Here is a 15,339-nt window from a genome sequence, read left to right on the forward strand (position 1 = left end):
GACTTCCTCCTGCCTGTGATTGGTCCTAGTTCCCACCTCATTTGTTCTGAGGCCTCCCCCTTGGCTGAGATTGGTCCTAATCGCCACCATGTTTGTTGTAAGACCTCCCCCTCACTGTGATTGGTCCTAATCACCACCAAAAAGGTTGTTATACCATTGGCTTACATTCATTGGTCCTAATTACCACCTTGTTTGTTGTGAGACCTCCCTCTCACTGTGATTGGTCCTAATTCTCACCTTATGTGTTCGGAGACCTTAGCTGTGATTGGTCCTAATTCTCACCTCATTTGTTCGGAGACCTCCCCCTTAGCTGTGATTGGTCCTAATTCTCACCTCATTTGTTCGGAGACATTCCCCTTGGCTGAGATTGGTTCTAATCACCACCTTGTTTGTTGTGAGACCTCCCCCTCATTGTGATTGGTCCTCCTTCACTTCATTTGTTCTGAGACCTTTTTTTAGGACTTCCTTGTTTGTTGTGTCTGTTATTCATCATGATTGCCCTTCATTTATTCTGAGGCCTCCCCCCTCACTGTGAATCATCCTAATCACCGCCAAGAGTGTTCTTAGACCATTGGCTGACTTTCATTGGTCCTAAGTACCACCTTGTTTGTTGTGAGACCCTTTTTGCCGCTGCATAGTAGCATTTTCTAAAGGGTTTCATGAGAAACCATCTACAGACAGCTTTCCTCAAACCTGAAGGACTATTTTAACAAGGAAAGAATCATTGCCTTTCCTCAGAACCCTTAAAGAATCTCTTTTTACGGGTGTCCCGTGGAGCTCTTTGCTGTGCACTGGAGGTTCCTCTCTCTTACCTCCTAAAACTGTCTGCGCTCTTCCTGAAATGGGAACACAGTGTTGTAGCACTTGCATCAAAGTTGGCTTCTGTCTTAGCTGTTCCACTTGGATTGTGCCTCTCTTGGATAAAAGCGTCTGCCAAATGAATAAATGTAAATGTGATCAATCTTAAGCTCCTCCATTCCTGTTGAAAGGATTGTGCGAAGAGTGGGGAGTGTGGCCATTGTCGTAAAGGCTGGAAGATAAGAGTCTCTACAGGGATTTTAGCAGTTCCAGGCGAATTGACAAAAGCTAAAAACTGCACTAGCTGCCTTAATTCAGCCCATGTTTATAGATACCAGTGTCAGAAACCACCTAGGCGAGTCTATTAGGGATTACCGAACACCTCCACATGGTCTGAGGAGAGCGTATGATGATTTAGGCATGAAGTTAGCTCCAGCTAACTGGCAATCATAAATCTAAGCTTCCTAGGCCGTGTCTGCAGATATTAATCACGCACATATATAGATATCTATTCCACTCACTTACACAGCCGTTGGCGTCCCACCACGGCGCTGTGTACCGCTGAGGTTTGGGCACTGCCCCTGCCTCTTGGCCTTGGCTGGTTCTGTGTGCTTTATGCTGTGTGTTTGTACTTTGGAGCTTTGCCCGTTAGCCCAAGGCGCCCCAGCCAGTTGGCCAGGCTAATCGAAGAAAGAGGACGGTCAGTGTGCTACCAGACACTCCCCGTGCGGGGATCAGTTCTACTGCCTTGGGCACACCAACCAAGCAAACACCACCAGCCCCAATCACAAGCACGCAAGTCCAAATCTGTCGCTCATATTTTCCCTGTTATCTCATAATAACTGTGCATGTGAAGGTCTTATAGTTGGGGATGAAGTAAGGTCATGACCATCCAATGTCCTGACCTTACTAACGCTCTTGTTGCTAATAGAATCAGATCCTCACAGCAATGCTTCTCCAAAATCCAGTAGAAAGCCTTCTTCTTCTCGGGACAGTTGAGACAGCTACTCCAGCAAAAGCAGGATCAGCTCTTTTTACTACCCTTGATTGGTGTCCCAATACTTTTGTCCATATTGTCTATGTGTTAGAAGATAACAATCAGTTCTTGTAGTCGATTTGTTGGATGTGGGAGGTCCAGGTCAGAGTATCTTCAAAACATCTTCAAGGACCGCTGGTCAGCAGACAGTTTAACCTTTTGAACCCTGGGTTTATTCTTCTGTTATTAATTATAATTTTGTGGAGTCCCACAAGGTTCGATTTTAGGGTCTTTGAAACTGATGCTAATTCTGAGAGTTATGAGGGTGAGGAACTGAAGTGTGGACCTCACTGTACAGCTTTCAAGGAGTGAGGGATGGTTATGGGAGGAATGTGTCACAAAGCACAATGCAACGCCCCCTGCTGGGCAAAGGGTTGCATATAACTGCAGACTGGTCAGAGTGTTAACCCATGCTAACCATTGTCCAGTGCTGAAAAAGCCTATGATGGACATGACAGCACTGGAACTGGACTTCCAAGCGATGGAAGGAGGTCTCAGAGTCTTAGATGAGTCCTGTTGTTTCTTTCCCATCCCGTTAACAGCCGGGTACATGTGTCTCCACTTTGCTACCCATGGGACTTGAAGGATCTGCTGGAACGTCTTGGTCTCAGATACCACAGATACCACCTTTGGAAGCATTGCAAATGGAGCTGATTTGGTGGCTGATTGGGGTGTATACTGCACAGATGCTGTGAACAGTGTTAAATGAAAATATTGCCAGTTGCTTGTGGTATTTGCTGTGTAGTAGATGGGTGTCCATTGGGCTGACTGGCATGGAGCTGTCCAGGCAAACCGAAAATGCTAACACATGCACTCGCTAATCTCCGATACACTCCGATACCCTCCGATACACTCTGAAACTCTCGGCTTTCCCAGCGTTCCACATCAGATGGAAATCCCTTTCTCTGCTCTAATTGTTTTCCAGAGATAGCATCCTGGCTTTTAATTGCCCGGGCCTTATTAAGGGATGTTTAAGTGGAAAGAGTGAGTGTAAATCCCCTGGTGGAGTTTAGAGCCTCAAGCCACGCCCCCTTCATTAGCCCCTGGGACTCAGTAATGAAGGCTTAAAATGGTGCGGTCTGCCGGTGCCCCTGACCGAGCCGTTTCCATTATAATGGCCTCTGTGTGGCTATTTTCTCTCAGTGTTGTGAATTTTTCATGCGATCTTTAAAGCGTCTCGGCTGGACTGGGGCTGGACGCTCAGGAGGCCTACGGGTGGGAGAGTGATAAAGCGATCCTAATGACCGAACGAATGAAGGACAAAATGACATATGGGCTTGGGCTAGGCCTCTCTCTCTCTCTCTGTGTCTCTCTGTGTCTCTCTGTGTCTCTCTCCCCCTGCTGAGCAGTGTTGTATAGAGGTGTGCTTTACCGCTGCTGTAAGTGGTGTTGTATTTGAGATGTAGAGGCAGGCTCAGCTGCTGCTCTGCTTAATGGGAGCATCTGGGATAAGGAGCTAAAGGCAGGGGTTGTATCAGCCAGGTTAGATTCTGGAGCGTTATCTCACCACACATCACCTTACCGGCAGAGCAAACTGCTTTCTGCTGCTGCTAACACACCGTTATCTTCCAGCAGGAGTTACACTGCATGCTGGAAATGTTTACACACACTCTTACAGTGGGCTGACAGAGCGAGGCTGGGCCACGAATTTCCATCTACTGAGTTTGCAACCACACCTCAGCTTCTTCACACTGAGGGTAGAGGTCAGTTCATGGCCATAGCATTGCCATATCTTAAGAGTTGACGTGTCTTATTGCCATGACCATAGAACTGACCAGTGAGATCGTATGATGACAAAAATGTTTGGACGACGGCCTAGTTGGCAGAATTGCCCTGCTAATTGACCTGTTGTGTTGTCATTGCCATATGATTGGCCAGTGGTGGTGTCTTTGCCATAGATTTGACCAATGCCATTGTCATGGCCATAGCATTGGCCAGCAGCGACATTGCCATAGAAATAGGCATGGCCTAAAGCATTGTCATTGGTCCAATGCCATTAGTCAAATCTGTGTTCAAGATAATGCCACTGACCATGCATTGTCATGATCATAAGCATGGCCGGTGGCGTTATCGTGACCGTGGAAATGGTCCAGTAGCATTGCCATGATCACCATGACTGTAGATTTGGCATAGGCAGTGGCATTGTCATTATCAAAGTCTTGGAAAGTGGCATTGTCATGATCAAAGGCATAAGCAGTGGTATTGTCATGATCAAAGGCATGGACAGTGGCATTGTCATGATCAAAGGCATGGGCAGTGGCATTGTCATGATCAAAGGCATGGACAGTGGGATTGTCATGATCAAAGGCATAGACAGTGGCATTGACATGAACAAAGGCATAGACAATGACATTGTCATGATCAAAGGCATAAGCAGTGGCATTGTCATGATCAAAGGCATGGACAGTGACATTGTCATTATCAAAGGCATAGGCAGTGGCATTGTCATGATCAAAGGCATAGACAGTGGGGTTGTCATGATCAAAGGCTTAGACAGTGGCATTGTCATGAACAAAGGCAAAGACAGTGGCATTGTCATGATCAAAGGCATAGGCAGTGACATTGTCATAATCAAAGGCATTGACAATGACATTGTCATGATCAAAGGCATGGACAGTGGCATTGTCATGAACAAAGGCATAGGCAGTGGCATTGACATGATCAAAGTCTTGGACAGTGGCATTGTCATGATCAAAGGCATGGACAGTGGGAATGTCATGATCAAAGGCATAAGCAGTGGCATTGTCATGAACAAATGCATAGACAGTGGCATTGTCATAATCAAAGGCATTGACAATGGCATTGTCATGATCAAAGGCATGGACAGTGGGAATGTCATGATCAAAGGCATAAGCAGTGGTATTGTCACGATTAAAGGCATGGACACAGATTTGGGCAATGGCCTTGTCATGGTCATAGGCATGGGCTGTGGCATTGTCATGACCATAGAATTGACCTATGGTGTTTTCACTACCATATAATTGACCTTTTGTGTTGCCATGACCATATATTTAACCAATGACGGTGACATTATCATAGATTTGGCCAATGGGATTGTCATGACCACAGATTTGGGTAATGGCCTTGTAATTGGTATAGAATTTGCCAGTGGCATTGTCATTATAATAGATGTGGTCAATTGCATTATAATGACCATGTTTGTGGCATTGCAGTTTACCAGCATAGAACTGACCTTTAGTGTTGTTACGATCAGAGTTTTGCCCAGTGACATTGTCACGCCATAGAATTGACCTGTGGTCAGTGTCAACTGTCCTGACCACACAATTCGCCAATGACATTGTGTAACAACTCTGGATTTGGCCAATGCCTTTGTGTAATGAGCATTGAATTGGCCAGACGTCTGACTGGCACTGTGTATGTGTGTGTGTGTATGTGTGTGTGTGTGGACACTTGATCAAACATTTGATCACCATTTCCAGATTTTCCAGTGCTTCAAAAGCTAACGGTCTTCTGCTGTTGTCAGGGTCCACTTTCAGCTGCAGATCTGACCAGCTGTGCAATTAGAGTTTCAGTGAACCGTCCAAACAAACGAATCCTGCAACATGTTTGTCTTGGCCTCTCTCTCTGTCTCTCTCTCTCTCTCTCTCTCTCTCTCTCTCTCTCTCTCTCTCTCTCTTTCTCTCTCGCTCTCTCTCTCTCTCTCTCTCGCCCTCTCTCACACACCAGACTGCCCTGTGTAATTGTAATTTTCTCCTGTGAGGGGATGCTGTGGGTTTACAGTGGCTGACCACGTGGTTCTGCTGGACACAGAGCTGGACGTCAGGATTTGGGGAGGTGCTGAGTCTTACAGAAGGTTGAGGTTGTTGGAGGTAGAGGACTTTACTGTAGTGCAGCCGTAGCTGGTATAGAGTGTATGTAGGCCTTTTTGCGGTGTGTGTGTGTGTGTGTGTGTGTGTGTAAGCTGACGTTAGTGTCTTTAGATGATGATCCAGCAGCTTGTTAAGGTGGCCTGGAGAGGAAAGGTGATTTATTACTTGTGATCTTTTGCTCCCTTGGCAGAATGAATGATGCTATGCTCTCTCTCTCTCCCTCTCTCTCTCTCTCTCTCTCTCTCTCTCACACACACACACTCTCACACACTCACACACTCACAAAACTCAGTTTTGCAAAGCTTAAAGCTATTGAATCCACTCATTAACATTATATATATTATATATAACATTATATACAATATATTTATTATATATAATATTAAAAATATTAATACATTTAAATAAAAAAACACACCTTATATTAAAAAAAGGCGTTTATGATTTGGGTGCATCCTCAGATCTTGACTTACCACCCTGTCACACTAACTAGTTTTGTCTGTAAATAATGTACTATTGCTTTAAAAGTCATCACAAAGAGGAAATGACATCATTTGACCCTCTGGAGCATCCAGGACCACATAAAGGCCTCTAACATGTTTTTACATCGTTTATTGCTTTTTTCAACCCAACCACCCCGTAACGCGAAAATGTGTGTTTGTTTTTATCAGTATTTTTACACCTTTATTGATTGACGTGTGTCAAGTAGAGAAAGTTTGACACTTTCCATAAACACTTACTCAGTTAGCATGTCGATACGGTCCAGTACCAGTAGATATGGTCGTTGGATCCTCAATCTTTTCTTTTGTTTTTCTGACAAATTAGTTTGTCCCCATATGTCCCCAAACTGGTACTGCCGATTAAGCCACCCGTTCGTAGCTCCCCAGGGTAGTTAGGGAGGGTAAGGACTAGTGTCTGATACATCCTTCTATACGGCTGCTGATGCGGCATCATGCTCAGAGGAAAGCTCCACTGCACCAGCTAACAGATGCCGACAGTGTCGGCCAACATCGCTTAAGAGTGACGAGGGGAGGGAGAGCGCCATCTACCCACCCGGTTGTGCTCTCTCTGACTCCGGGAGCTGATGCCAAAGCAGCATGGCCCCGGGATTCAAACCCACGACCCCCCGGGTCATAGTGGTAGCGCACTAGACCACTGAGATGCTCCATCTTCTTATCCACTTCTTAATGGCCAGGGTTGTGGTAGGTCCAGAGCCTACCCGAAACCATTGGGCATGGGGAAAGGAATACCGTCTTACAAAGAAAGGTGCTACAAATGGTTCGTTTAGCGATTTAGCCATAGAAGACCCACTTTTACTTACCTCAGAAACCATGTTTGAGAAAGAGAGAACCTTTTAAAGATAAATAAAATCAGGTCCATTTTATGGACCTTTTACAAAAGTGGCCAATAAGTGCTTCTTCTATGGGATTTCTCAAGGAACCACTTGTAGCACCTTTGTTTTTAAGACTGTACGGGAAATTGACCATAGCCAGATTGCCACACGAGTTCCACTCACACCTACTTTCTTAGCATAAAGCTGCTACAAACAGTTCTTCAAGCAAAGGCATAGAAGAACCTTTTGGAAGGAACCAAAAGTGGTTCTTCTATGGCATTGCACAAAAAACCATTTGTAGCATATTAATTTTTTAAGCCTGATGAGCTAATTTAGCCTAGCTAATTCACCAGTCATTTGTTTATGGGTCCTAGACCCATTTGTGGGGGCTGTGACCCCATAGGCCCCCGCGGGGTCGCAGAGTCCTGGCGGTAAATCATTTTCTGCACCGAACACCTCCACTGCTTGTGGTCAGTGAGCTTTGGGGTCAGGGCTGCGATTTCCCGCCAGCGCCTCGCGGGCACCGAGACGGCCGAACGTTGTGTGTGTTCACTCTGCAGTGTAATTGTAACAGCATGGGGGGATTCAAGGGGCTCTTTTTCGGGCAGAAAATAAGTGGCTGACACGGTTTGCTTGAGGTGCTCCTGGAGTGTTTACAGCTCTGCTGCCTTAGACTTGCCTTGCGGTTCAGCGTGTCTCACTCCTGGTACTTTTTGCTGGGTAATTGCATTGTTTTTGCTATAAATATGAGCTGAGTGGGTTCGTCCTTCACTAGATGAGGCGAGAAATTCAGTCCCATAGTCCCATTCACCTCCAGCTAGAAAGTTAATGCTAATGCTAGCTGCAAAACACCATTACTGTGGGAATGAGCATTCAGTCAAAAGTGCTTCTGCTGTTCCATTTGCCTCGGATTTGGCCTGTCCAGATGAACCTATTGCCACCATGCTGCCTAATGCCAGGCGTGGGATACTGCACTTCCCTCATATTCCAGTAGGAGGACCTTAAACATAAACGCCTTACTTACTAGCGCCCCCTACAGTGCCTCTAATTCAGCCCTGTGATGTGCGTCTGGCACCAGGAATAGCATTAACAGTCAGGTCCTGTAAGTTGTGAGGTGAGGTTGGGCCTCCATAAGCTTCACTGACTCCTAGGGGGGGCGCCCATGGCCCTGTCTGTCACCAGTTCACCAGACCACCGCATCCCAGGAACACCCAACAAGACCTGCCTGATGTTGTGGAGACGTTCTGACCCAGTCCAGTGACGAGGGGAGGGCGAGAGCACCATCTACCCACCCGGTTGTGCTCTCTCTGACTCCAGGAGCTGATGGCGAAGCAGCATGGCCCCGGGATGAGTGGCTCAGATTGACCTAAGCTTGACCTTTTGACCTGCTTTTAGCGCCCATCATCGCCCCTTAAGAACAGAGTTTTAATGTTATGGCTGATCGGTGTAGATAGTCCCAAGAGGGTGATGCATCACCCGTTTTTCGCAGCCTTTAAGGGGTTCCTGTAAGATGTAGCATTGAGCTGTATGCTAGAAGGTGGTGATGAATTTCTCCAGAGCAGCCTTTCCTGCGGAGGCTCTGAATCTTTCCTGCGGGCTCCAACTGAGCAGCTGAATATTTATGTGGGCCCGGCGTGTAAATTTAGCCAGTGCCTGTTCCTGAAGTGCCCTTTCGCTTCGGAGGAAAAGAAAAGAGAAGAAAAAGCTCCTCATTACGAACGCTCGTCGATTTTGAGGCCTGGAGAGTGCGGGCGTTTGAGGAGGGGTGTCTTTTTTTTGATGCTGTTGTTGTTGTAGTTGTTGTTAGGATGTTAGGATGAGCTTGACGCAGCTGCAGTACGTCCGGCCTCGGAAACCAGTCGGATGAAGATGCGCTCTTGAGTGCAGTATCCGCTAATCTTGCTAATTTCGCTAATTTCGCTCCTCAATGTCGTATCTTTCTTTTCTCCTGCTCCTTCTTCCTCTTCCTCCAGTCCCTCTTCTGCCTGTCCTCCCTTTTTCCCAGCACAGCTGCTTGCAATCAGAGCTGGCCCGCGCACCATTCCACCATTTATCTCCTTCTCCCTCTTTCTTTCCTCGTCCGCCAGTCGGCCAGCCGCGAGCTTTTAATGCGCGACGGGGCTGATAATCGTCTCAAAGCGCTCTCTCGCTCTCTCTTATTCCACTGCCTACCCATTACGCTCCCAGTCCCCACACATTTGCGGAACTCTGTTTGTGACGTTGAGTGTTTTAAGGACAGGCCAGCCGTCTCCAGCTATTGATTAAGCTTCAGCGTGATAGGGCTTCAGGCTGTGCGGAAAACAGCACATCTACTGTAATTAGAGGCAGAGAGGCTCTCGCGGGAGGCCAGCTGCTTTCCAAGCCCTGGAAAGACGCTTTGGAGGCAGCGCTTTGCCCTTCAGTTCATCCAGATCCTGTTTGTTTTTGAGTCTTTGAAATTCGCTAAATGGACAAAAGTATTGGGACACCTGCTTATTTACTGATTTTGGAGGAGCATCGCTTCTCGTAAGGTCAGGATGTTGGGTGCATTATCCCCAACTCCCCAACCATCCATCATTCCAGAGAACTCAGCAGTTCTTCCACTGCTCCACAGCTCAATGCTGCTGCTGGGGGGGCTTTATACCCCTCTATAGTCCACGCCTGGCATTAGGCAGCATGGTGCCAATAGGTTTATGAGTTTATCTGCTTCAGAGAGTCCTGTTCTATTGGCAGTTCCTCTCTACAAGGACTAGACAAGCTGTGTATGTGTGTGCGTGTGTGTGCACACCATATGAACACCAGGGTCAGCAATGGGTGCAACATAAAGTAGCTGAAGTAGCATTTATTAGAAGGGGTGTCCACAAACATTTGGCCGTGTAGTGTATGTGGAGATAGAGTGGGTTTGTAAACCGATCAGCAGTAACATTAAAACCCCCTGCCCACCCCTGCCCCTCTCTGGTAGCATTTGTCTAATCAGGACCTGGACTGGACTGTCCAGACTTTCGGGAAGTGGCTTTTTATGGAGTGCTGAGGTGAAACCAGGCCGGCCTAGTCCTTCTCAAACCTGCTCCTTTTGTATTCCAGAGCTGCGAAATGGGCAGATAATGACTGTTCCAGTGTTGTTCTCTGGAAATGCTTCATGTCTCGCGCTCAAAGGAAGGTGTCTTTTAATGTGCTGTCCTGTTTTCCGATGCGTCTGTGTTGTGAAGTACCTCATTAAGCATAATTCACCCTGGAGTGGCCTCGAGCACACAGTTCCTGTCCAGTCTGCATCAGGGGAAATTGCTTGCTCAGGGGCAGCGAGAAAATAGCAAAGCTTTTTTGTTTTTTATTATATTATATTATATTATATTATATTATATTATATTGTATAACCTTCGTATTTTATGAACAAAAGTATTGGGACACCTGCTTGTTTACTGTTTCTTCTGAAATCAATCAAGGAGATTAAAGAGTAGCTGGAAACTCTGATGTTCAGAGACGAAGAAGAGCTTTCTGCTGGACTTTGGAGCTGCAGCACTGCTGTGGGATGTTGGACACACAGCTCAATGCTGGTGGGGGTGAGGTGGGGGGACGGGGGCTTTGTACCCCTCTAGCCCACGCTAGCCCACTTTTTGACTACACTGCCCAGCCTTAGCGCACAGTGTGGTGTGTATGGGGAGGGGGTTGGAGGGGGTTGGAGCAGGCTCGCTGCCCCCACAGGAGGCCTCCATGCTGCGATAAAAGGCCCGAGCGCCTTGCCAGGCTGCTAATGGCTCAGCGGAGGCTTTTCATCTCCTCCAGGGAGCACAAAGAGCACACTGGGAACACAATACCTTTCCCGATTGGTCGATATTTGGCTCGTTTATTTATTTATTTATTTATTTACGTATTTATTTGCGCTTCATTTCTGCCGGAACGGTGCTTTTTTCCCCCAACAGCCCCGGCGTTGGTGGGTGGTCTCCGGCGCTGACGTGGCAGGGGCACTGATGTCTGAATAAATTAATAAATACATAAATAAATAAACAAATAAATAAATAAAGAAGTACAAACGCTTTACGAGGAGTGATTCATCAGAGGATCAGATCTGATCTGAGAGCGTGTTCTCTCATTAAGAGGAAAACACACGCCGTGTTTTGGTAATGGCTTTCTTTCTGCTCGTCATTTTGCCGTCACCGACAAGACCAGCACCGTTTAAACCCCCCGACAGTTTCTTTAGAGATCGTAATGAAGTTGTGGCTTTTATATATATATATATATATATATATATATATATATATATATATATATATATATATATATATGTGTGTGTGTGTGTGTGTGTGTGTGTGTGTGTGTGTTTCTCTCTGAGGAATTCTGGCATTTCTCTTGGGTTTTCCGCCTCACTGAGACATCTGGAGTTTCACCGTTCTGCTGATCCCTCATAATCCCTTTTGCCATCTTGATTTACGAGCAGGCCAGTAGAGCCACTCTCTCCTTCCCCTTCAGTCAAACCCGACCACGGCACCATCGGCTTTGAGCTTCAGGAGTAGAAGCACGGGAGAAAATATGGATGTACCCCTCTACTAGCCCACACCTGGCATTAGGCAGCATGGTGCCAATAGGTTCATCATGTTTATCTGCTCCAGAGAGTCCTATTCTATTGGCAGCTCCTCTCTATAGAGACTAGACAAGCTGTGTGTGTGTGTTTGTGTGTGCATATGAACACCGGGGTCAGCAATGGGTGCAACGTAAAGTAGCTGAAGTAGCATTTATTAGAAGCGGTATCCACAAACATTTGGCCGTGTAGTGTATGTGGAGAAAGCTGGGTTTGTAAAACGATCAGCCGTAACATTAAAACCCCCTGCCCACCACCGCCCCTCTCTGGTAGCATTTGTCCTGGACTGGACCCTTCAGACTTTCAGAGCGTCAGGAGTTTGGAACCGCTGGCAGTGGTGAACTCACAAATTACATACCTAGGATATATACAGCATGTCCAAATGTTTGTGGACACCCCTTCTAAATAAGAGTAGGACTCTCTGGAAGGGATACACATGAACCTGTAGGCACCATGCTGCTTAAAGTGGGTATAAAGCCCCCCAGCATTGAGGAGCTGTGGAACAGTGGACGATCTTCCACTGCCTTCTTCTTCTCTGGACAGTGGAGACAGTTACTCCAGCAGAAGCATGATCGACTCTTTTTAATAGCCTTGATTTCAGAAGAAACAATGAGCAGAAGAGCAGGTGTCCAAATACTTTTGTCCTTTTAGCGTGTGTGTGTGTATATACCAATTGAAAACAGAAAGCATGGAGGTAAGTGGTGTCAGTGGGGTGAAAATATGTGTGTGTGTGCATTGCCTCGCTGTGCTTACTCAAAGGACCCCTGTGCTGAAGGTATTTAGGTATTCAGTATCTCCGCCAGCGCCTTCACGCTTATCAGCTGCAGTGCTGCTCCGTGCAGATAAAGTGGACACCGAGTTCAAGCAGAAACAAAAAAGCAGCATTTATTTAACGTGCTTTCTTCTCCTCTCTTTAATCCCTTTTATTCTCCTCCAGACCCCTCGGGGAGGAGCGCTCGGCTGGCTTTCGAGAAAGACGCGTTTCTTGGACTGAATTAAAACGGAATCTGAGGCGTCTGTAATGTAACACTTCGTCTTTCTTCCTCAGAGGAAATAAAAGCCCATCAGCTCTCCTCCTTAACAAGACCGACACCGAGCCGCCTTGGCGCCCGAGGCCCTTTACATCAGCTTCCCGGCCTTCGTTCTTCGTCTTAAAGAAGCCGCCCGCCGTCGGATTCCCTCACGTTAATTCACTCTGAGGCCTGAAAACGTCTCCTCCTGTCACTGCTGGGAGCTTTCCCACATTAGCGCCTTGTATTGAAGGCTAGCTTTGGCTAGCAGGACCGGTATCACCCTCCATCTGGCTCCCAGACTTCCACTCTGCACATTTCGCCTCAGGGGGATTCTCAGCCTCTGTCTTGAGGGGCTTTTTTTTTTTTTTTTGCTTCTCTAAAGCCATGGATTCTCACATTTCCAAGTAGGCCCATCCTCTTAAATATGAGCCTGGAGAACATACAGTACCGGCATCTTCAGCTCCTTCCACAAACAGTTAGTTGATCAGATTATCGCTGGGTCTGCTAGGGTTAGCTTCTAGCCTTTAGCTTCTAGGCTAGCACTCGCTCCAGAGGTCCAGAGTTTTCTTCAAGGGTCTCTGCAGATGACTGCGTTCATCTCTCCCTCCACCAAGGCTAGTCGGCCTGGTCATGATGCTGCCACCACCATGCTTCACTGTGGGGATGGCGATTAGCCAGGTGACGAACGGAGCCTGGTTTCTTCTTGGTTTTAGGCCCAGAAAGTTCAGGTTTGGTTTCCTCAGACCAGAGAACCTTGTCTCTCATGGTTTGAGAGTCCTCTAGGTGCCTCTTGGAAGAACTCCAAGCGAGCTGTCGTGAACAGAAAGCCGGCCCAAGGCATACTCGAATTACCTGGCTGCTTAGGACCCCGGTGCCACCAGGGGGCCCCCAAGAGCACCAAGATATCATGATAAAAAATACATATTTTAAAAAAACACTGAATAATAAAATGAAATGATATTACACAGATAAAAGCCATTTTTATATTCATTTATTTTCATAGTTTCTCACCGATGCTAGGCTAATCAGTTCCTGCCATTAGCTGCTGCTGCCACTGTTGGGCAAATGCAGATATACGCACCGCTTGGGTGGTGGATAAAGGCCCGGGGGCTTCAGCTTTAGCGTATTGCACAAATATCTCTCTCCCTATGGAATGATGAAGAATCTGGTGCTGAGGTGGTGGTATGGGGGCCCTCCCCCAAATGAAAATCTGCTTAGGGCCCCCCATAAAGGCTTGGGCCGGCCCTGGCTATGAGCCTTTTCTAAGGAAGGGACACATTTCCTCTTGGCGTGTGTTTGTTGTGGAGTGGTGTTTTGTAGTAAATCATGTCGTGTGTGTGTGTGTGTGTGTGTGCTGTCAGTGTTTTCATGAATTTATGCATTTTGATTAATGATGAGCAGTGTTGCTGCTGTAACACAACAGCTAATTATATCAGTGTTTGGCTGCAGGCGGAGACAGACGACGCCGGAGTGTTTGTGTCACTGAGAGAAATGAGAAATGATTAAATCCTCACTTTCCTCTGTCTCTCTCTCTCTCTCTCTTCCTCTCACTCTCGCGCCTCTCTCGCCCGCTCTCGCGCTCTCTCTCTCCTCACCACACCTCTTTTCCCACTCCTCTGTGGAGTCTACTGTACACCAGCCGCCTCACTGGCACACACGGCTGATGCTTGCTGTCTGGAAGTAGAGTGACCACATTTGGATTTCACTGGTGACACTGGGGACACTCGGGACGTCCAGCATGGTCAGCATGTTGTGGTCTGGTGGGCTTCAAGTAGGCCCAAGTTGTAGGACTATGGCTCTGTGTGTGTGTGTGTGTGTGTGTGTGTTTAAATACCTCATTTACCTCATGAGCATAATAACGTATACCATCAAACCACCTCCCCTCAGTTCAACTAATGCGTCTCTCATAAAAAATAAAAGGGCGAATAGAGGTGTACTATTACCACCCTGTTACACAACCAGGACAAGCATAGAATGACTGCACAGGCTGATGCTAGGCTATTGATATATGGTTGCTAAGGTGTTGCTAAGTGGTTGCTGTGGTGTTGCCAGGTGGTCATTATGGTGTTGGTAAGGGGTCGCCATGATATTGTTAGATGGCTGCTGTGGCATTCGAAGTGGTTGCTCTGGTGTTGCTAGGTGGTTTTTGTGGTGCTGTTAAGTGGTTGCTGTGATGTTGCTAAGAGAATGCTGTGGTATTTCAGGTGTTTGTGATGTTGCTAGGTGGTTTCTGTGGTGCTGTTAAGTGGTTGCTGTGATGTTGTTAAGTGGATGCTGTGGTATGTCAGGTGTTTGTGATGTTGCTAGGTGGTTTCTGTGGTGCTGTTAAGTGGTTGCTGTGATGTTGCTAAGCGGATGCTGTGGTATTTCAGGTGTTTGTGATGTTGCTAGGTGGTTTCTGTGGTGCTATTAAGTGGTTGCTGTGATGTTGCTAAGCAGATGCTGTGGTATTTCAGGTGTTTGTGATGTTGCTAGGTGGTTGCTGTGGTATTCTGATTCGTTATGATGTGGTTTTTATGGTATCTGTTGTTGCTGTGCTTCTGCTCACCTGCTCTCCGCGGCTGATGTTTCACCCTATTTTGCCGCTAAGCTAGCAGCCTGCCTACCTCGTTTTCCATGCTGCCCTATCCCTTGTGCCCTACTGGGGAGTGTGTGGGGAAGTAGGGGGGTAAGAAGTGCACACAACAAAGGAGGCATGGTTTCGGCTCCTTAGTGAACATATTGCTCATAGAAATGTGCAACAACAGACGGCTAGCTACAGCACCCGAACTACG

General features: G+C 47.0%; 1 protein-coding gene across 2 annotated transcripts in view; it reads left to right on the forward strand.

Moving 5' to 3' along the window:
• The window catches only part of LOC140568588 (mannosyl-oligosaccharide 1,2-alpha-mannosidase IA), a 287,633-nt gene that overhangs the window by 125,012 nt on the left and 147,282 nt on the right, over positions 1–15,339 (forward strand). The gene's annotated exons all lie outside the window — the stretch shown is intronic.

The sequence above is a fragment of the Salminus brasiliensis genome, chromosome 1 (assembly GCF_030463535.1).
Source record: "Salminus brasiliensis chromosome 1, fSalBra1.hap2, whole genome shotgun sequence".
Lineage (NCBI taxonomy): Eukaryota > Metazoa > Chordata > Actinopteri > Characiformes > Bryconidae > Salminus > Salminus brasiliensis.